This window comes from Lichenostomus cassidix, chromosome 20 (assembly GCF_008360975.1).
Source record: "Lichenostomus cassidix isolate B80296 chromosome 20, HeHo_3.0, whole genome shotgun sequence".
Lineage (NCBI taxonomy): Eukaryota > Metazoa > Chordata > Aves > Passeriformes > Meliphagidae > Lichenostomus > Lichenostomus cassidix.
Window position 1 is genome coordinate 3,646,870 of NC_139500.1, and position 15,358 is coordinate 3,662,227.

General features: G+C 38.6%; 1 protein-coding gene across 3 annotated transcripts in view; it reads left to right on the forward strand.

Moving 5' to 3' along the window:
• PHACTR3 (phosphatase and actin regulator 3) overlaps positions 1-15,358 on the forward strand; it is a 100,563-nt gene that overhangs the window by 14,247 nt on the left and 70,958 nt on the right. Inside the window, exon 1 of one of the 3 annotated variants that reach the window (XM_085079592.1) lies at positions 13,815-13,992. The exons of the other annotated variants lie outside the window; for them this stretch is intronic. The gene's annotated coding sequence lies outside the window, so the exon portion shown is untranslated. Of the gene's footprint in view, positions 1-13,814; positions 13,993-15,358 lie in introns of those variants that run through there. 3 annotated transcript variants of the gene reach the window in all.

The window sequence follows — 15,358 nt, forward strand, 5'->3', positions numbered from 1 at the left end:
TCTAATAAGCAAGTTATTCTGATTACCCTGCCCTAATAGCATAATTGCATTCTGGATGTTCTCTCCTCGGCAATAACTCTGGTAATTACAGTCTATGTGTGGTCCAGGTCCTGGCAGGGGGCAAGGGGGTGGGGTTTGGGGATTTGCTGTTGTTGATGTTGTTGCTTGAATTTGAATTTTAAAAATATGTGGCCAGATTTTCTGCACTGCAGCTATGGTCAGCTATAGCTACTATAGCCAGTAGCTATCAGGTTTTAATTTTTCATTTTTCATCATTGTTGCTGAAAAAAACCCCACAATTGCAGACTTCATTGGGGGAGGGAAATGGGAAAAGGAGAGGTAAGGAGGGGATGGCAGCTATCACCTGTTTACCTTTGTATTTAGTGTGTTTTCCTGTCAACATATTGTGTGAAAAGCACAACCCAAGGGTATCTGGACTTCTGACATTTTCTCTTTTCTTGGCTCACGCCACTATAAATCCATCAGGCCTGCAGTCACATCCTCACAGTAGCCTGGAGTGAGCTTACGAGTTCAACCTCGAGCACCAATTCTGCCCCTAATATCCATGGAGAGGAGTTTGCTCAAACATCAGCTATATTTAGGACTGAATTTCAGCTGATGAAATACTAGTATAAGAACTCTTTCTCCAAGAAAATTTAGAGCCAAAAATTAAGCCATTTGGTCACCACAAGAGATGATCAAAGCTTTTACATCCAAGAGAATTTAAGTGTGGAACAGTGTTGAAAGAGTGCTTGGACAAATTAGCCTGATAGTCCTTAAGAAGTAGTACATAACTATCCTAATTTTCCAATTTTTCCCACCAAAAATTACATTTACGATTGTAGCATTCTACTCCTCCTCTCCCTTGAAAAGACTCCAGAAAACCCAACCCCACCCAACGTTTGGTCCCCCAAAAAAGGGAGAAGCCAGGCAATTTTGTATGTCTGTAACTAAGCTACTGCTAATGGGTTTCTGCAGAAAGTGTTCAAATACGCAGAGCACAGACAGCATAAAAGAAGTGTCTAACAGCCCTAGCAGAACAGCCAAGGTTTGACAGGGCCCAAATAACCTATCCTGATGATGTGACTGAGTCCTGACGGGAAGGACTGGAAGAACAATTTCCCTGCTGTTGCACGGGGAATTCTTGTTCCGTAAACAACCACCTCAGTTCTCCTGGGAATACTGCAGTCACTTCAGGAAATAATGCAGCTTGCAGTTTATCAGTTCATGATATGCACTTTGTTTACTATACAAGAAGAGATTTAATGAAATGGCTTGGGGTTTGAAATGGAATTTTTCAGCTATTCATAATTTCGTAGCTGATTTAACCATTCACCTGGAATTGTGATGCAGAGCAAGTAATTGCACATGTTAATGGCAATTACAATAACTAACACGCATAATGAAGTGTTTTGCATATGCACTCCTGGGATTTTTGTGCATGCAAATCATTTGTATATTTTGCACAAATTTTCTTCATTGTATGTAAAAGAACTCTTTTATATGTTGTTGCTGTGCCTGTTTCATTTAACACAGGGTATTAAACTAAACATTCCAAGAATTCAAGCACACAGCTACCACTGATATGTGTGTTAAAATTGACTGACTGCTTAATCAGATTGCATGAATAATGCTTCTTTTTTTAATCAAAGGCTGATTCTTCTGCATTTGTCTAGTTCTCTTGGTAGATCAAGGGCTGTCTTATTTACTAGAAATACAAACATTTTAACTGAACTTTGAGAAAATCCCTTTGGGGATTTTCTTGAGAATCTACCAGTGCAAGAACTTTACTAGAGTTGATAGCAGAGAGGCCAGAATTTGTCAGATTGCTCTTCTTCCTTTGGTTTTGTTTCATTACTTCAATGCTCCCCTTTTGTTTTTATTTTTTTGTAAGACTGAATAAGTTGTGCTATTGCAAGTCATGAAGCTTATCCACTTTTATTTACTCCTGGTTTCTCCACACCCAGTTCCTTTCCAGGTGAGCCAAGCTGAGTCCTTCAAGAGCCCAGAGCTGCTGTGGCTCTTGGTTTTATAGGGTAAGGGGTTTTCTTTGTACATCCTTGCTTCTGGATAATTCTGATGAGATTAGCCTTGAGCTATCTGCACAACCCATTTCATCATGAAATGGAAAAAAAAAAAAGGGAAAGAATCCCCTAAATTTAGAGAACCAGCTTGCACAGGAGGACAACCCAGAAAGCTGTAGCTCAATCAGTGGAATGGTTTGGCAGTTCTGTAATGCTGCCTAGACTTCTTCCAGGGAGCAGAATGAGTCACTGCAGAGGAGACAGAGCTAATGATGGCTGAAGAGTCCTAATGATGCTTGTTGTGTACAAACAAAGTACAAATCCATTATATTCCGCTTTCATTTTATTAATTGGTCATTCATTACCCAATGCACTGTCAATTAAGTGGCTCTAAAGAAATTCATGGTATCCTCCTGTTCCTTTTATTCATAATAAATCTGTCAGTCTGTGATTAAATGGCTGAGTGGTTAGGACATGTTTAGAGGATATGACATCGTCTACCTCTTCACAGTGTGACCCAAGGCTCCATGACACAATTAAAGCACGCTCCAGCGGCCAGAGCAGCTCCCCACAGTGAGCTTCCTCAGTGGGCTCGTCCAAAGTCATAAGGGTTGTGATTCAGCCTAAAATCAGACTCCAGGAGTGTCTCAATGTACACCCTGCAGGAGAGTCTCGGTGTGTGTATGGCTCAGAACTCACCGAGACAGCCTGTGCTGGAGTGAAGCCCAAAGTAAAACCCAGGAATAGCCAAGCCTGCTTAATAAAATCACCAATTCTTATTTCAGAGCATCTGAAACAGATAATATTTAAATTCTGACAAGCAAGGTACCAAATAGTCGTGTTAGTCTGGGAACACAGTCAAATGGTTCAATCTATTCTAATTTGGATAATTTCTCCTAAAAATTATAGTGGTCTTACCCGTTTAACAAAATTAGGCAGCATCTGTGCAAAGCAAGGTTTGAAAAGCCAAGCATATGTTTTGCACACATGCAAATAAACTTAATTAAGAGTTGCACTCAGTCACAGAGTGAACTGACATAAGGTATTGGGCTAGGACTGAGCAGTGCCACTTGTGCTTGGCTGCTGAACGCAGACAATACACATTTCAAACACTGCAGAAATAATCTAGCGAGTATAAGTTGGTGACAGTGACAGCAAAACTGTGACACAATCAAGGGAATATGCAGATAGAAAGTATGGAGGTGCAAATATATTACTCACCAGGAACTATTTGCTCAGCTATAATGGATGTCATTGCATCTGACTAAATCAGTGAGGGCTGTGAAAACAAATTTGGGTCACGCTATCACCTTAATTAGTAACTACTAATCTTGCTAAGCTTATTGCCTTCTCAACCAGTCAAAACCCCCCAGACTTTTGCCTCCAGTTCCCCAGATGACCTGTAATAACTTTCAAATTGCATTTTATTTAGCTGATCCTGACTTGAAACATGAACAAGTTCTGTCCTTCTCAAAAAATACAGAAATAGCTAAAAATGTGAATTGGAGAGAAAGTCCTTGCTTCTTTTTATAGTCACGGTTTGAATTTCATGCATGGCAGTAGCTCTAAGGCACTGAAGCTATTAGATCATTTTTAGTTCTACCTATTATGTGAGCTGTTTTAGAAGAGAGAAAAACCTACTCAAATATATTTAAAGATAAAAGCAAAACATGAAACACAGCATTCAGAATGTATGCGGGCGTCTGCATCAATGGCATTCACGAGCCGAGTGCATTCTGAAACAATCACACAGAGCCTGAATTCACAGCCCAAACCATTACATAAACACTGCCACATTCAGTGGATGTGGCTGTTTAATCTCCAGTGTAGCACTGGGAGATGGCAGCCACACATCCCTGCCATGGTGCCTCCTTTTGTCACTAATTCACACCAGTGCCAGCAGTGCAGTGCCAAGGGTGGCTTTGTACCCAAACTGGGGGACAGCTGTGAGGGCAGGACAGTCCCATGCAGGGTGACTGAATCCAAACTGATCTGTCATGGGCTGCTTTTCCAGCTGCAGGAAGATGACTCTCCAGTGGGATTGGGAGAGTTAACTCAAGCTGGGGAACTGGTGGGTTCTCTTCCCTTATCTTTCACTTTCTCCCACATACACCCTCATTATCTTTGAAAGGGTTTAACTGCTTCTACTGGGCAGAGGAGAAGAGAGGCAAGGTAGTTATTTGTGAGAGTAATTGCCTTGTTCTCTCCATTTTAATCAAGAGGGTAGGCTTAGGTATCCTCACATTTGGGAAAGCAATCTTGAATTTCTGCTGAAGAACCAGCCTGGAAAAGTCATCCAGATATATATAATGAAACTTAAACTAAATGGGGTGCATACAATTTTCTAGGGTATTGCCTTAGCTGAGGGCCATTGATTCTTAGAACACAGTCCTGAGTGTTGGATCCTCACCTGAACTTGCAAGCACTGCCATGTGCTGCCCTTTCTGTGCAGGTCTGGGGTAACTGGACATCCTCCTGCACATCCTGGTGGTTAGAACAAGCTCCTGGGCAGTGGGGAGTGCCCCCATGAAATGACAGAGCTGTGTAAGTGCTTGTTTTTCCATATATTAGAGGCAAATGTTTACCTAAGGAAGAGATACAGAGACAGATTTTGTCTGTATTTGAACCAGTTGTGCACCTTTTTCTATTAAAATTGTTCTTCCTTTTCTTTCAAAGGGATTTGGGGGTGCTTGGTGCTTCACAGTGGTTTGAACACAGCGAATAAGAGGAATGTGGAATTCAGTCTTTGGAAGGTCCTGTGAAAGTCAACAGGAGATGGGCTTAGAAATAATCACTGAGTGTTAACATTCTGCTGCAAGGACTGCTTGTAATCCAGTATGGTATTTAATTTTTTCTTATGCTTTCATAACCAGGGGGTTTAGGGGTTGTACATATTTTATATGCACTGACAAGTATTTTTAGCTGAAGGTATTTTTGATCCCAGACGCTCCCACAGGGTTGGGATTGGCCTTTTCCTCTGGTCTGGTACAACCTCTGGGCTGACTCAGCACAGTGATGATGTCTTCCTCAGATACATCCTTTAGCTAAGTGACACATTTGTGAAAGAAGAAATGGAAATATGCAGGGACTCCAGTGAAGATCAAAAGAATCCATATCTTAAATTTCATCTTTCGTTACTACTATGCAAGAATGGAAAAATAGTTTTTTCCCATCCTCTGCATCATGTGATTTTTAGACACAAAGACCTTCATTCTGTAGTAGAAAGATGCAAAAACAGGGTTTCTTATTAAAAACTACTGTTCACTCTGTTTTTCTAATACAGGAACATCTGTGTTTTCCTGAACAGAAGTTACGTGGTGCTAAAGTAATAACTGAAAAGATCTTTCAGTTTCCATTGAGGGAAACAGTTGAACTTCCATCTACATCAAAGAATCTCTTTCTGTACTCCTGGCCATTCTAATGGTTTTCTCTAGTAAATCTGAAGGCTAGAAGATCAGTTGTCATGGGAACTGGCAACAGATGACTCAAGAAAACAAAATTAAATGTTGGCTTGATGTCAACAGCTAATCTAGTGCCCTGCCAACTGCAATCACAGCTAACACGAGCCATGCCCAGCAAGCTGTGATTTGAAAGGAGTTGCAGCCAAAGATAGAGTTTCTCACCCCATGAACAGGAGAACATTTTAAAAACTGAAACTAATGAGGGGACCCAACAACTTTGGAAACAGTGAAACTCAGAAAAACATTCTTTATAATTGCTGAGTTAGAGCCTTAACAGCTATAAATCAGAGTTTCTTCTTTGACATCAAAATTGTGATATCAAATTAATTACCATTTCAAGATCTGTCTTAGCATTTTCAGAATTCATGTGATTGATTTGTGCTGGGACAGAGTCCAAAAGTTGTTTCAAATTGTGGTTTTAGTGCATCTGTTATCTAGAAAATCCAATTCCTATGCTATAATCTATTTTGCAAAGGAACATCTTTAAGTATATCATTTTTAGACATGGAATTTAAAGACTTTTTTCTGAGAAATCACATCTAGCTTCTTTTGTTTGTCATCAGTAGATTTTAAGGCCTAAAGGGCTGCATTAAGGACTGTAATTCAGAGAATATATTACAAATTTGTCTTTTACATCCAGTGATGGAAAATACAGTCTTGGTTAAGAACAATCTGCTAATACTTGGCTCCTCCTAGTGACTGTTAAATTAGCCCATATGGAGTGTAACAGAAAATAGAACAGCCTTGAAATAACAGAAGACTGTGTTTAGAGCTTGTTTACATAAACACGGCCTATGAAAATCCAGGCAGGTTCATTTATGAAAGTACAGTGGATTAATTAACTATTAAAATCTGTGTGGACACTCATGTTGAGAATTAAAGTGAGCTCAATTTAATTTAGCTTTATTCCGTTCCAAAGTAAATGAACCTAAATTGAATTAAGATTACTTTAATTCTAGGAGAGAGTATTCATGCAAATTTACTGTGGTTTAATTAAGCTACTTCCAAGCACACGCACTTAGGTAAATTGGATTAGATTTTATAAGCATTTCCATGTAAAAAAGTCTGTAGGATTCATGGAAAGGACAACTTTTGGGCTGAATTGTCTTTGTGTGCAGCAATGTATCAATCTGGCCACTTAAGTAAACATGCAGTGATTGACTCTTCTCTTTGTTCTGGGATTTCCCATGTGCATTACTGCTTTGTTCTCTCTAGTGCTGCTACACATTCCAGGTTACTCCATCGGGAAGATTTTCTAACCTTACTGCAGTTTGGGTTTTTTGAACTGTCTACCAAAATGGTCTACACCCACAACTCTTGGAAATTGTGGAAATTTTAGACTCCCAGGCCAGTTTTGTTGTCAGTAGTAAATTGTCAAAGAACTTGTTCAGAACCTACAACAATCCCTTCTCTAAATATTGAAGCTGTCATTGGCTTGATACATAATAAATTCAGTAGGATCTCAGTTGCCTTTTTATACGTATTAAATATATTAAAATGCCTTCTGAATGAGCATCTCACACACACCTGCATCAGTTTAAGTCAGGAATAGATTAATCTTTATCTACCCAATGCATCTTTGTTCCAAGTCCACACTCAAAGGGAGTAAAAATCAGCTAAATCTACACAAACCCAGTCTCTAGGCACTTCAATCCATCCATCCATCCATCCATTGAAGGGACTGAAAATGTCTGTCTGTCTCAGTCTCTATGCAAGGGGCACATATGCAATCGGTTACCTATGACATTTTTCTTTTCTGGGGGATGTAGCTGAGGAGCAGACAAGAAGTGGAGAGAGCAATAGGTTTTTCTGGTGACAGTGCCCTGCCCTGGTTGGTGTCTCAGTGTGTCCAGGATGTTACACACATGCTGTGGAATGCTTCAGAAAAAGCCCATTTGTGGCTGGCCTAGCATGAAGCCAACAGGGAGTTGTGCTGCAATATTATGTCTTTGGAGATTGTGAAATTTATGGTCTTTGTTCAAGACTGTGCCTGAAGGCACGATTTAGCCCATGTATTGTACATAAAGAGTTCAAAGAAAAGTACATGCAAGTGCAGTGCTCAATTCATCTGGCTTTTCTTCCACTGCAGCTGCATTGTGCATTACTGAAAGTAAACAGTGTTACAGAATTATCTCACGTCTATTTGTGTTATATTCCACATAGAATGGCCTATAAAGGATGCAGTTAATGAATAAAATATAAGGTTTAGATTTAAAAAAAATAATCTTCTCTATTGCCATTCAACAAGTGTTGAGATTTCTCTGTGTTTTTGATGGGAGTTTTGGCTTTCTAATGAATCAAGGGCCTTGTCTATGGGCTGTTTAGTCCTGAGCTGACCTTGGTGCTGAACACTGGCGTGGTGCTCCCTGGTCCACATTGCTGCATCCCTGGAACTCCCAATGTGAGAGATAACTGTGAGTTTATGAGGATAAATATCATGTTGGGATATCTTATTCTTATTAGCTGATTAAAGTAGAGGCAGTCCAAATTCTTATAGCAATTTTGGAGGGAGGCTGATGAAGAGAGGCCCAAAACAGCAGACTGTGAAAGCATTACTAGACAGAAAAATCAACAATTCACGATGTGCTGATTTGTATCTATGGATATGGATGAAAATTGTATCTAGTTTTAATCCTCAGAGGAATGGAGATATGGTTGTAAGGCTATGGCCTGTGCCACCTACACTGTGCTTATACTCAGTTGTTTCGTGATTTATCTCATATAGGAAGGACAGAAACCCATGTTTTCAGAACTGGCTGGAAACAAAATACATACTCTTACACAGTGAAGAAACTGCCTTCTCACTGCTTATTCTCTCAAAAGGCCATCACAGCTTCAAGTGAAAAGGCAGGAGAGATTGTGAAGAATGTTCATAGAAAGTGAGAAGTGGTAAGAGAAAATCCTACAGGGAATTACAGCTGAGTGCTACTGCTTTTTGACATCACTCTTTTCACTTTATTTTATGTTTGCTGGTGAAAAAATGGTCATGCCTCTTTCAAATTATATGTTCTGTGGTGGCAAATGTTAGAAGTTACAAGGATCCTACTTTAACAAGTGAGAAGAGAAATACATGTTGTGTGTGATGTTAGGCAATGTCTGTAAAGCTTCCCTTAAAAATTTACTTAGGGCTCAAACTAGTAATTTCAGTTGCAAATGGAGAAACTCAGCCCAAGGAGTGGTGTTGGTTACCAACAACTGGTTCACTTTTGCTGTTTGTATTTTTTGTACTGAGCCAATATGAACCTGATTTACTGTTTCTTGCTTTACCAAAGTTATTCTTGCAGTCTAGAAGAGCAGATAATTTATAGGCTTCTAAGCTTTTCCAGCTTTGGCCAAGTGGAATTTTCTATTGTGCTTCAGTGTTTCTGCCTGAAGGTCAAAAACATATATTTGGGACATCTGTAGAAATATTGGTAAATAATTGATGGATGTGGAGGTGTATTTTATTTGTAGGGGTTACGTAAACAGATCAGAGGATCACAGAGTCATTCAGGCTGGCAGGGATCACAGAAGATCATCCAGTCCAATACAAAGGTTGTTTGCAAAGAAGAGTTTCTAGTTTCTCAGAGGATGCTGTGGTTGGGAAATAAACTGAATTGTGAAGTTATATCTTGTTATTGCAGAAACAAGGGTACAGCATGATTATATTTCTTTGTTCTGTCAAATACCTTAAGATGAGCTCTTATTCCTGGAGAAATCAGTGTCAGTGAAATAAAAACCCCCAATGCTGGGTCTTTCACTGCTTTTGGAGTAGTACTTATGTATAGTCAGTTTAGGGTCAAATTATCCATCCCTCACTCACAGAGCAGTGCTCTGCTGGGGGGATAATCACAGCAATGGTCAACAGAAATATGTCTAATTTAGTAACCTGAGTAATCCTGGCAGGATCTGCCATTTGCATTAATTGCAGGCTGATGCTCACTCTGGAAATAGCTGCAGATGCTGTCACAGGGGCTAACAAACTGCATCAGGGACAACTTCACCAACTGATAATATTTCCTATCCACTGTATTCATTTACAGGCTTATAAACATGGATGGATAGAAAGCCCCCAAGTCCTGCCACTGGTGCAGTTGGAATGATGCATTTAATCATTCATCACCTCCACTGATAAGACCAGGCTTAATGACTTTAATAATAGCTCAGCATTACACTGAGTGGCTTCTGTTTGGACAACTGTGTGTTGGAATAATCACTTCAGACCTTTGTAAAGCAGAAATGGCACTACAGACTCCACATTGGCTACATTATGGCTCCAGACTCCTGCCACGGCAGAAGCTTTTTATCCCTGACATCCCAACATCAGTTATGGAATCTCTTCCCTCTTGCCCTCACAGGATATCAAGGAGAGGAGCTCTACAAACCCACTAACAAAAGATAGAAATGCCAACAGAAAACGTATTTAAATTCTCATCCTTTCACCATTTCACTGTTTCCCCCTTACAGTAATTTCTGGGCTTGGACAGGGTTTTATACAACTCAGTTGCATAACAACCTTTCAGTGAACCATTAAATTGCTTACACATACAACAAATTTCTGTGACAGATGATAAAAATAAAAATTGAAGAAAGGCCTTATTGAGAAAATAAAAGGAACTTATTGCCACATTTAAAACCCCCAAATAGCCTAATTAAGATGGATCAAGACAGTCAGTGATAGTAGTATATGAATTTTCTAGTTTTTGAGAATAATTCTTAGAACATCTGAAAGATGTTTCCAAGAATATATTGGAATATCTGGTCTGTCTTTTTCTACTAATTACAACATTAATTCCAAATCAGCAAAGGTTACAAATGTTAATTACTGCAGTAGTAAGAAAGTACTCCAAGCATGTTAAGTGTATTTAAATGAAAAGGACTTTAAAATAAGAGATGTTTCTTTGGGTTCATGACAACAAGAGAACAAATGCCTCATTCCACAGTTTTCTAAATCTAATCTTCACGTTTTTGCTTTAAAAAAAAACTAAGTCCAAACACAATTTATGAGTAAGAAATACTGAATGCTATAATCCAAATTTCACCTAATTTAAAACCTGTTAAGAAAGACGCCCCAAATGCCAGGTTTTTTTATTGTGTCTCGAAGAGTCTTCTGATTCTATTTGAAGAGTTCTAAAATTAGCACTCAGCATTCTGATACACAGACAGATTTTCTCATTATAAAGTTTTTTTGAAAAATGTGAATCAAAAGCAAAACACCTTGGATTTTCAAGAGGTAACCAACCCAATTTACACCCACTGACCTCTTCCTCAATGAGGAAACAAGATTTTCAATATCCACCTATGCTTTGTGTGCCAAGTTTGTGCTCTGTCAACTGCTCAAGCCATTACCTGGTAACTTTGACAATTTAATCTCTTTTTACTGGAAGACTTATAAAGAAGTTGCACAATAAAGCATTGGAAGATGGAATGTTGCCCAGCTTCAGTGAAAGGAGTCACAATTTATTACCAGCAAAAACTATCTTGTATTTTAGCTATAATCCAAAGATCTATGAATCTCATAAATAAAGGAATGTCTTCTGACAGAGAAATGCACTGGCAGCTGAAATGTAAACTATTATATCCAAAACTATTGCCACATGCACAGAATTTAACAGGAAACCTTTAGGATGCTTTAAGAGGTTCACATACTTGAAGAATGTTTGCTAAGAAAAACTTCACTAAAACTTAGTTTCCACTACATGGAGAATACAAAATGAACGAATGGAATTCAGATTCTAAAAGAGATACCTTAAAAAGACCTGTATTCACTGTAGAGATTATTTATTCCTGCAGTGTAAGTAGCCAGAGGTGCTTCATATATGGAAGTGTAAAAAAGAGAGTTCTGAGTCTCATGCAAAAAGGGAAGATTAAGTCTGAGTCCTGTTAAGAAGGAAAAGTTTTATTTATGGCACTGAAAAATCTGAAGTTAAGCTGTTCTAAGCTCTTGGGGAATTTTGCCCATCAGCAAGAGTACAAAACATCAGCTCCCCCAGCATGATTATTCATTGGTTAGTCCTGTATCCAAATTTCCTCCTGCCCTGCTTGCTGCAGCCTCAGGAGCTCTCCAGCATCACCTGTGCCACAGCTCCTGCCCTGGGAACAGCCCTTCCCTGGGCCTGGAGTGATGATTCATAGAAACTTCTGCACCAGAAAAGATTTGTTTATTTTTCACTTACATTTAAGAGGCTTTTGCCAGATTTTCAAACTTGTGTGCCTAAATTTCAAGTATTTAGGAGCTTAGCAAACATGGGTTTAAAACTCCAATCAGCCTGTTTGGCATAAGGCATCTCCCTGACAGATGAATCCTACTAACCTTGTAAAGACTAAGTACTTAAATTTAAGCATATGTTTAGGAACTTTACTTCCAGAAACTTTAATTTTTAATAGAGATTTTGCTTAATATTTTTATTTACGTTTGAAGTTAGGCCTTTGCTTGTCACAGCTTTTTTCCAGAACTTCAGTAAGTGGAAGGGATGATTTCTATGCACAGAATAGTGAGAGATGGACACTATTTTTAAAAAACATTAACTGATCACTTCAATACAACCAAGGAACCAGACTTTTAGATACAAAGAGTTTCTCCTTTCTTTGTTTGACTTTATCTTCCACTTTTGCCCATATAAAATTTTAGACCTAGGTTATGCCACTGACATTAATTAAGAGACTCCCAATGATAATAAGTAGTTGAAACAGTACTTCATTAAATTTATTCCCTAAAGTATCCCTTAGGGAATAAACAATGGACTGTCCACTGAAATCCTGTTTATGGCTGAAAGCTTCTGTTTTACATATGCTCATTGAATTAAACCAAATCAATTTTATATTATTCACATGATTAGTGCACTTTTCTCAGAAGAAGCAATTTACCTGAGCTGCAGAGGATCCTTTAGTCACTGACTTAACTATTTGGGAAAATAAACGTGGGTGGTTGTAGATGATGCATAAGAAGACTCAATAAGAGAAAAAAACATGTTAATATCTATTTCCTGGGCCAAAAAAAAAGGCTGTGATTTACTTTAAATTTATAAGATTTTATCAAAAACATGTTTAGATTTTCTCTCTGGGTTTTGCCAGTTCCCTAGTAGGAGGTATACTCAGTGCTCCAAAGTGGAATTTTTTGCCAGAACCCCATTTCAGGAATTACATGATCTAGTATCTACAGAAACAGACAGTGCTCAATTTACCTGAAAAATATTTTCCTTTAGAACTGAAAAATTATAACTTTGGAACGTGGGTTTAATTCCCAGAATTTCAGTGTACTACAGATGTAATACAATAGTGCTCATTAGTAAGAACAAGGTATTTCTGAGCAGTCAGTGAAGACCTGAAACATCCACGGAATGAAATTTCAGCTAAGAACTGTGAATAATCATTAATTCAGGAGTGCACAAGAATTCCTGTACCTGTGGTTTTTGGCCAGTTCTGTACAGACACCTTGCAAGCTAAGACCTTCTAAACCCCTTTGTTTTTCACTTGGATCTCATTTTCTGCATCATTGGCACAGAATTCTTGCACAGAACAGTCATTGTGGTTTTAAGTCTGCTTTTGCCTTCGTGCAGGAAAGCCAGTGTTTTTAAATTTAGATGGTAATTATATGTTCCCACTGACAAAATAATGTACAAAACCATTCTGAAATATGGTTCTCTGGAAGCTGAGAGCAATGCAGCTGTTCACTGAGTCCTCTCCTGTTTCTTTTAAATCCAGAGCATCTGCCTTCCAAAACACTCCAACATTAAGTCTCCCTAATGAAGGCATTTAGGATTGCAGGAAGGAAAGACTGTTTTCCTGCATTCTGGGAACTGTGGCTAAGACTGGGTGGGGAATAATATGAAATGTAAATATTCTAGAAAAAAATAGTAAGGGAAGAGGCCAGAACAGGCTTTCACTACTGTAATTTAGGCTGGAATATTTTCAAGCAATGCTGGAGCAGTTTGCTGACAGTGCTACAAGACAAAATTGTCTTGGGGGAAAAGAATCACAGGTTTGATGTGGTAGCTGACTGGAAGTTACACTGGGGTTAGAAGCATTTTAATGGCCAAAACATCTCCAGTGTGTTTGTTTCTGTTATACCAAGTTCTGAGCTCTGCTCCAGCATTTCCAATGAAATGCACTGGGTAAACAGCAATTTCCAGCTTCTCCTGTGGCAGAGAAAAAGAGGAACTTTTGCAACACAGAGAAGTTGATTTGCAGATTTTCATCTGGTTCTGCATTTAGAGAGCTGAGCCCAGTTCTGAGCATTCCGTGGGCTTTCACAGTTGCACACAGCGCACTATTAATGATCCCGGCGCCTGTCAGTGCAGACATGACTTTCGTGGTTAAAATAGGAAATGCATTCATCTGTTTTACATAATATACACAGACCTGGAGAGAGCCCAAAGGGTCCATCCTTGTCTTCCTATGCAACTTGAAAGGAGAAAGTGAAGGAGTTTCAAGGGAGAGCAAAAACAGGGTGAAAGGAAATAACCTTTTTTCTTCCTCGGATTGAGCTTCTGCCTTCTGTGTGCTCTGAGCAACAGCAGCACTCGGAGGTGAGTAGCAAGGAATAAAAGAAATGAATAGAAAGATGGATAAATACTTCCTTCCTGCTACGGATGTTTTTGTTATTTTGTTAAACTGATCTATTGTATTTACTGGGAATTTTAGCCGAGGTGAGTGGACATTAAAGATTTTGATGTTTTAGAAATATTTCTGAGATTTTATATTGAGGGAATGCTGCGAGCTTTTAGCATGAAGGAATTAGGACTCCTCGGATATTTTGCTTGTGATAAAATATGCAAGAATGTGTTATCTCTGCGATCATTAGGAATAGAGAAAAAAATTCCATTGGCTCTCTTTTACCTAAGGAAGTAGGATTGTTCTTTCATACTTTGGGCTCTGAAAATTGTCCATTTCATAAGCAGGAATGTGTTCCTCCCAAACTGGGAATCAGGGATGATGCTGGCAGATCAATTGCATAACTATTACACGTGCTTATTTGAGGATCAATAGATGCACTTTTCCAATAGGGAGAGGGATTTATGTCTGCAGTTATGTTGCAGAGAAGCTGGAGGGAATGGGGGCAGAAAACAAGGAATTTTTCTCACTGCAAGTGCTATAATACTTTTGAGTTTAGGCGTGTATTGGATAGCTCATTTCTTTCCTCTTGGCACTGATGGGAAAAAGAGTTTTGCTAAAAAAATCCAACAGTGCGAGAAAATTTGTGTCTGTGAAACATCTAAATCCGGTCAGGTAATCTAACAGTTGTCCAGCAAGCCTCTGGCTGCATTTTGCTGTAGTTTGAAGATGCAGAATGATTTTATGCTACCTAATATTTAGATATCGATATATATTCATTTTCAAACAACAGTTGAAAAAATCAGAAATGTATTTTATAGAATATGAACTGTTTCAGTAATGTATATGAACTAACATATAGAAGCAATGAGGAAATTATTTTTTTTTTCTTCTTATAAATTTGGATCTGCATTACGATTAAAATAAAGTGCCTGGTGGAATTAAATTCACATACTTAAAAAGAAGCCATCAATTCCCTTCCTCTCTCACTCTTCCTACACATTATTCATCCGGTATGTGAAAAGCTGTTCTGTGGCTTCCACACAAAAGCAAAGTGGAAAGAAAGCCAAAGATGTTTTAGTTAAATAACGATTATTTTCAGGATCCTTTTAAAGCACAAAACAAAATGTTCTCCAGATACTGTGAAAATATATACGTAATTTCAGATAATCACATGTTTTATACCAGAAAGCTGCTATGTTAAAAGCACATTATTAAGATTTTAAAGGCAGGCACAAAAAACTTTGGAAGTGCCAGAATTATGGTTGCCTCTGCAATCTTCACTTGGTTCCTTGTGCATATGCATTGTGATGCAGCCTTAAAGTGCACATCACACACGTT